The following is an 8320-nucleotide window of genomic DNA, read 5'->3' as shown; positions in this document are numbered from 1 at the left end:
TCTGGCTGCATTCCTCTCTCTCTGTGTCTGCAGTCCCTCGCTTTGCTGTGCCAAGCCGTGAAACAGGCTTATCTTGGGGACACGGGGCTAATGGATATAGCTGCCCAACTCCTGCATAGGGCCCTGTCCCATCTAGGCGTTTGGAGCCAAAAGGCTTCTGTGGATCTTGTCCCAGGTCATCTCCCACAGGAGCCGACTCCTGTGGAACGTGCACATGCTGTTAAGATGATGGGGATGGTTCACCTGCATTCCTACAAAAGAAACTGTTTTGCTGAGACAAGGTCTACATTTGGTTCTGCAGGGCTTTCTTCTTTAGAAGAAGCTGGCCCCATGCAGGAGACCAGATCAAGGTGTCTAGATTCTCCTTAGGTTGTGTTTTGGCCATCAAGGAGAAAGCCACAGAGGCAAATCATCACCGGTTACATGTAGGGGCCATGCCCTGTGCACTCTTTATGGTCCTTAGACATGGCCAGTCGTTTAGAAACTCTCCATTGACTTGGATGGGCTTTCAACCGGACTCTATACAATTTATCACAGTAATTAGCAAAGCTGTAACTAAAGAGGTCTCCATGGAGATTGACAGCATCACCTCCCAGCTGGTACATTCTCTGCCTCCTATTCTAAATTTGTTCTTGCTGTCTTCCTGGCTCCAGTCCATAAGGTTTGTGATACATCAAAGCAGGGGAGAGAAGGACAAAGGCCGTTGGGAGGGGGCAGAGAAAGGAATAACCCGGTGCCTTAAGGAAAGCAACAGAAACTGTTCAGACATACATAGTCAGAGTTTCGAGAACGGGATTAGGCAGAACAGCACCTCTGCCTGCCTGTCACTTGCAAATTCTTGCTAATACTTTAGGAGCTTATTGGAGGTCAGCACCAAACACCCAAACAGACTAATCTGTATTATAGACGCATAATCGAAGTCACAAGGTTTTACATAATATATATTGGTGACACAAGAAGTGTTTGTTCAAATAATTTTGTCATCAAGATTAGTGCCCATGAAAGCCTCTACTGTGCACTAACCTGGTTTTCTATGGCCATTGCTACGCCAGATTCCTCGCAGAAATCGGGAAGGAGCCGAGAAAGTACAAACCAAGTATATGTTCTGAAACAGAAACAGTATTAGGTTTCTAGCCATGGCAAAGTTAAAAAAAAAATAGTATATGTGTGTGTGAGCTAGAAAGGGTTGTGCTTAAGCTGGAGCTTAAGACACACAAAGAAATGGCGGTAGATACAATTTTTGCATTCGTCATTTTTTTCAGGCGGTTTTGGGGTTGCAGCAAATCACACCCTCACACTCACACATCACTTCTGCGGCAACGGCAAGAAGGAGGGATTTAAAAGACAAACTGATGTCACTTGACCCACTTGTGAGCTTTGTGCTCCCCTTCAGAGAGGTGGAAGCTGTGGCACCGAGGGAGTAAGTGGTCCAGACTCACAGAATAAGTCACTGGCAGAGATAGGAATGGGTCCTGTGTGGGTAACAATTCCATATTGACAAATCTAATTGATTTTAAAAGGAAATTAGTTTATGGAAATGTATGGAAATATCTGATTTTCTACCTTGCAGAGCTTTGTAACTACAGTGTGATAGAAACACAAAAGAAATATCTGTAAAGTTACAAAAGAAGAAACACAAAAAATGAGTTCAAGACCATTTTCTCTGTGATGGGAAGGGACAAAGTCACAGCTCATGCCATGGGTTGCAGAGATGATGTAAAGATTTTCCAGGCGCATAGCCCACCTTGTTCTCATGGCTGACACACAGCAAAGCCAAAGGTTTTGTGAGGGCACCCCAAATCCTCCTGTCCCACTGCAGGAGTTCACCCCACCAAGCCAAAGTACCTAATTAGGAATGCCATTGCCCTAAACTTCCCCATAGTCAACGAGGAGAGAGCAAGAGCGATGCCAGCCAGGCATCTGCAGAAGAGAAATCAGAACTTGGGAGGGCTGAATTGTCCTCCAGATTTACCGCAGTTCACATGGCAGCAGCATGTGAACCCAGGGCTGAAATCACTCTGGCGGCTTTTACAGGACTCCTGAAAGCTCCTTTGTGGAAGCAGAGCTGACTGAACTGGCCTTCAGGTCAAGCAAAAATCAAGCGCTGGGTGGGATTTCCAAGAGCGTTTGGCTGGAACCTCGCCCCGCTCCCCTTTGAAGTCAGCAGAATATTTACCATCGACTTCAATCGGAGAGAAATCAGGCCATTACTGAGCACGTTTGAAACGCTCGCCTCTAACGATGCTCCGATTCCTTTGTACCTCCCTGCTCAAAGGCAGCCTGCTGCCGCTATCATTAAAACACAATCCTAGCAATTGGTGAGCTAACGCAATGAGCCCAATGTGCAGGCCCTGGAGGCACAGGGAAATTATAACGATTAAACCACGTGAATCTCTTAAACATTACCTTACAATCGCTCTGCCGGCCACCATCACGTCAGGCAATCAGGGACCGGTTATCTTCAAAACTGCATCTCAGTGATCCCTGCTACGATGTAGGCTGCAGGTGGACTCTTTACGCTGCAAACAATAAAAGAGCAAAACAAAAATGTACGTTGAAGTAGCTGAAATCAGAAAGAGCAACAATGAAAAAAAAGCCATTAAGCGCAGACAAACATCGCGTTGCCAGGGCAGGCAGGATTGACCCTAAAGATTAAGGGAAGGAGCTCATCACTGCTCTGCAGACATCTCTTGCACCTCTAGTTCGTCTTCGGCTCTGCTGCCGAATGAGTGCCAGGAGTGGAGCACCCTGGTCACACCACATCTGTATTTAGTCTCCTTTGGGCACTTTGCGTAATGGCCCCAGTGGCCCAGCAGGGATTTACTAACGCTCTCTGATGGCCGTCGTCTGGGTTCAAGCAATGCAGCCCATATGGTGTCTTGCATCTGGTGGTAAAAGAGTACACAGGGTAAACCGAAACAAAAGAGTTCCCCTCTTGGAACGGCTTAATACGCCCAACTTACCAGGTAGGGGACTGCTCCTGGCAGAGGTGACCCTTGGAGCGTGGTTAGAGGACAGGCTGCGTGACAGCCAGGACTGCGAACAACCAGCAAAGCCAAACGAAGGCAATAACTCTTCAGCTAAAAAGAATTTTGTCCTAATTTAGATTTAAATTCCAAGAAGACAGAATTGACGCTAAAAGGATTTCATGATATTTGCAGAAATGGAAATAGTTCCATTTTGTGAAAATTAATTATTGTTTATAGCGAAGTTTTGGATACCAAACCCTCGGAGGATCTTTGGGACTTCCAGGTTGTCTGGAGAAGCCAGCGCTTGTTGCCTGATGAAAAGCCCAGTTGCTGGGAGCTGCTCTGCATCTCCTGGAGAGGCTCCCAGCCACAAGGAGGGCTTCCAATCGTCAACAGATTCAGTGGTTTGGTGAAGTCTCAGAACGAAGCACAAACCCAGGCAAATCTCACAAACTCTCAGCTCAGACCTCACCCACTGAAAGGTTCATAAACCTTCTAAAAGGGTCAGCTCAGAGTGATGGTGAGATGGTACCTTCATGCTGAAGTCACGGGGAATTAAAGTTTACAGTACAAACCAGGAGAAACCCTGGGTTTTCAAGGAAGAGAGATGACAGCTGCGGGGGGAGGGGGTTAAATCCAATTAGCACAGCAGGTTAAAACCTTACTGTTTACATAAGTTGAATCACATCACAAACAAAAGCAACCTGACATTTCTATATTGAACTAGCTTTTTGCCAAGCAAATGGTGCCCATGGGGTTGGAAGCAGGGTCTCGAGACTCCAGCCTTTCACAGCTGTTGCTGTGTGATACCCAGCAAGTGATTTCCTCCCAGCTTTAAATTCCTAAAAGTAAATAAGGGAGGTTAAATTAGGGTCATTTGCAGACTGAAGTGAATCTGTGCAATGGGGTTTAATAATATTCATTAGCCTCCTACATATGGAACTAAATTAACCCATGTTCCTGGAGAAACATCACTGGCTTTGGTGAAAGACGTGCTGAGCACTCAGCCCGAGCGTGCGCCAGCCCCGCACCTCGCTTTTATTCTGAGCCTTCAGTCAAATGGAGCTGGATCCAAGCAGAAAAACTGAAAATCATAAACAATCACAACAAATGTACCAGTTCAACTCTGGGGTTTTCATGCTATGGCTTATACAGCCACAGCAGTGCTGCAAGACACGGGAACGTCTCCATCCGCACACCATGGATCGGGTGGCAGAGTTTCCTAAAGTGCTGTTACTGAAGGCAGCCACGGAACTACCCAGGAGCTATGGAAACCTGCAACAGAGGGAGGTGCTCAAGCCTGTCTGCTGTAGCCGGGCCTCTGTGGTAGGGGTTTCCCCATGTCCAGGAGGTGACAGTGCCCTTGTCCACCCTCCACACCTTGCGAGTAGACAACCAAGAGGGCCTAAGAGGAAAAGTGCTGTACCCGTGCGTTGGTGGGGTAGGGGTTTCCCCACGCTCAGGAGGTGACAGTGCCCTTGTCCAGCCTCTACACCAGGCGAGTGCCCAACAGGAAAGGTGTGGGACGTGCAGTGATGCCGCTGTGGCTGTGAGTTCTGTTTCTTGGCTTTCCAGGCTGTGGATCTCCCGTTTCCCTGACTCCAAGCTTAACAGATGGAGAAGGTCTCACTCCACATTGAGGGTGACAGAGAACAGGGCTGGAAGGGACTTTGGGAAGGGACTTAGACCCTCCTGCTCTAAGGCAGGATGAACTCAGTCCCAACATTTGACCTTTGCGATCGCGACAATCCAAAGGTACCAACTCCATGGCCTCCCCGAATTATCTATGGGATATCTAGGGCTTTGCCTCTGAAAGAGAGAGAGAGAGAAAGAGATGGACCAGTGAAAGACAAGGCTCTGAGCCCAGCTTTTCCCCATATCTCACTCATAACTGGTTGATTACCTTCCTTTTTACCCTCTTTGCCTCTTGCTGTGCTGTTTCAGACAGAATAAACCTAGCAATAATGAACCATCATCAAACTGGCAATTGCTTCCTGCCCAGCTTACATTAGCAGAGAAAGAGAAAGCAAATGATGATTAGTCGTATGTCTGCACTCAAAGATAAAACCCCCGAGCAGAAGCCATCTGCCGAGGCATAAAATAATAATTCCGGCGCTAGCCTTGTCTGAGTGCAATGCCATCAGCTCTCGCCGAAACACAACGCATGGCAGGCCCGATGCTGAGTTCTAGCAGGTGGCCCATAACCCTGTAATAAACTCCCTGACATTATTGATTTTTTCCCCGCCGAACTGAGCCCTTTTGTCTAACTACATTAACTTCTGCTTACTGAGCATCTGCGCGTGAGGCAGGATGCACATAAACCGCGGCTCATTTGGGTGAGCAATCGCTGCTCTGACTGCGCCCCCGGCCCCCCGAGCCTGCCCGTACACGCCGTTACCTGCTCAGATGGGTTACTTCAGAAAGTCAAACCCTGCACTTGTTAGTTACCGGCCATTACAGGGAACCCTGACGGAAATCCTAAGGAGGAGAAAACTGAAGGGAGCCTACAGAAGAGCCAGAGAGGGACTCTTTGTCAGGAGGTGTAGTGACAGGACAAGGGGTAATGGTTTTAAATTGGAAGAGGGGAGATTTAGATTAGATATTAGGAAGAAATTCTTTCTTGTGAGGGTGGTGAAGCACTGGAACAGGTTGCCCAGAGAAGCTGTGGATGCCCCATCCCTGGAAGTGTTGTTCAAGGCCAGGCTGGATGGGGCTTTGAGCAACCTGGTCTAGTGGAGGTGTCCCTGCCCGTGACAGGGGGGTTGGAACTCGATGATCTTTAAGGTCCCTTCCAACTCTAATCATTCTATGATTCTATGATTCTATGAAATACGCTTCCCCTGCTAATTATGCATACGAACAGCCCTGAAAATAGGACGCAGGCACCTCGTCGCCACCGCACACCTTCAGCCCCAATCTGCCCCTGCTTGTACGCGTGTGCCTCCAGAGGACGTGGCCGGCACACCGTTGGTTTGACATTCGGAGGTGCATCCCACCAAAATCTGGCTCCCTCGGCTGGCCTCATGGCCAGCGTGAGTCACCCACTCTTCTCAGAGAGGGGGGAAGGCACCAGGCTGGTCTTCCCGGCCATCCCCGGTGTGGGTCCTTCCAAGGCTCCTGGGAGCGGGGCATCGCTCCAGGGGGGAGGCTTGGCCCTTCGCAGCCCGAGGCAAGCTAAAGCCGAGGTCCCGAGGCACCGGCTGGGTTTCTGTGTGGGTCTGGAAGCAGCGTTACTGCTCGAGGCAAGCGTCTGGCAGCTGCGCTCCAAAAGGGATCTGGCAGCGGCGTCCCCCCTCAAACGTCTGGCTATCGGCTTTAAGTGCAATAAGCTTTACATACAGACTGGAACATCACTACTTTCCAAATAAGACGGGTTATTTTGAAAGGTACTTTTCTGTTCAGGTGTTAGGTTTTCGTCTGTGCATGGAGAAGGAGCCCCCTAAGGAGCGTGGATGGTGGTGGTGGGGCTGAAGGAGAGCGTGTCCTTGGGGCACGGTCGGGGTCCCTGTGGGCAGGGCAGGTCTCGGAGCCCTGTTTGGAGGAAGGGGCAGGTCGCTGGCTGTCCATGCCGGGAGTTCACACCAGTCCTGCTGTGCCTGGCTGCCTACGTGGAGGAGCAGGGAGGCCTCAAGGACTTTACGCTAAGCTTGAGGGCAGAAGAGCTCCAGAGGAGGTGTGAAGGTCCAACCTGCAGCCCTCGGGCTTGCCTCTCCCGGCGGTGGGTGCCATGGGCACCCATTGCACCCCCAGCACAGCCGAGTGCCCGCTCCAGACGTGAGCCCTCACCTCAGGGCTCTCGGTGCCGCAGTGAGGAAGCCACCACCCGGCAGCGACGAATCCGAGCCTGGAGAGGGGGTGGCTTGTGTTTGTGCCAGCAAAACCGGCCGCGAGTGGTGGCCGGCCCAGCACGAGAGGCCGCATCGGGAAGGGCCCCTTCGCTGAGGCAGAGATCGATGGGCCATGGGAGGTTTAACATCGCAGGGTGACGGTTCCTGCCAAGAGCCCTTCCACAGGAACACCAGCAAATCAACCCGCCGGCCGCTGAGTAACTCCAGATGAGGACTGCTCACTTTTTGCCTGATAAATGTGACCAACAGCTTGCCGTTCCTTTGGCAGTGGTTTAAGAAAAAAACACACCAACAGAATTATACTTTCCTGCACATCAATCAGATTTCCCTCCTCGATTAGAAGTGGGTTCACACTTGGCACAGCAGAGAAGGGCAGGGACAGCCCATAGGAGCTTGGAAAGAGTAAGAAAAAGGGCAAAGAAATCATCACTAATGACAACAGCAATGGTTAAGACAATTCTAGATCAACAGCCCTAACCAGGACCCTGGGCATCCTCAGAGGGCTTTTCAGGACTGTGGTGGATGGAGATCTGTGGAGCACAGGCTGGTTGGAGGCTGTGTGTCCCCACTGCTGGGAGCAGAGCTGGGATGTGGCTTCGTGCCATCAAGGCTCAGGTTTGTCCCTCTGCGATTTGTTCACAGAAATGGAGAATACGGATTATTTTATGTCTAATATTAAAGACAAAAAATCCATGACGCTCTATAAACAAGAAAGAACAGAAAAACTATGCCCAGAGTCCTTCACAAAGACCCCCATCCACAGCTGGCCGCTGGCTGGTGGTGTCCTGGAGTACCCAGTCAGATCCACTGAGGTCAGTGGAGTTAAGGTAATTTAAACCAGGTGAGAGAACAGCCCTCAGTGAAACCCAGGAGATATCGAGTGCACTAGGCAGAGCCTGCCTATCCATGCTGGGACAACCAGGGTCCCTGCTGTCCCCGAGCCAACCCGGGGCAGCCTGCATAGCGACGTCCTCCCCTGGATGGGCTCCTGCAGTTGGGTAACAGCAAGTCTGGGATGTCCTGGCAGGGACGGGGCAGCTTTCGAGGGTTACTCAGAGTCCTCGCTGCCTCCTCTGACCTCAGGAGCTGCCTGCCCGCATTCACAGGGATATTTATGGCGCTGTTTTCCTCTCTATCCTGGCTGTGTTCGAGTGGCCAAGGGACTGATCCTTCACGGGGCTGAGCACTCCTTGTTCCTGGAGCCATGGGAGTCACAGCGTCTGTCCGGTTTCCATTGGATTAGGCCAGGATTTGATTCCCTAAGAGACCTCCTATGCAGAAGTTTTGCTGAAGGCATGATTCCTCAGTTAACACGAGTTTCCTGTACCTCATTTATAATGTTAGTACCGTGACCCAAGAAAACTATCGTTGTCATTAATGATAATTGCTTTGTCCTTTTTCCCAAGTTCCTGTGGGATGTCCCTGCCCCTCTCTGCTGTGCCAAGTGCTGACCTGACGTTTGGGGTGACAATACATCAAATCCAGCCATTCAAATGGCCTTTC

Source organism: Numenius arquata, chromosome 17, assembly GCF_964106895.1.
Source record: "Numenius arquata chromosome 17, bNumArq3.hap1.1, whole genome shotgun sequence".
NCBI lineage: Eukaryota > Metazoa > Chordata > Aves > Charadriiformes > Scolopacidae > Numenius > Numenius arquata.
This window is presented reverse-complemented; position numbering follows the sequence as displayed.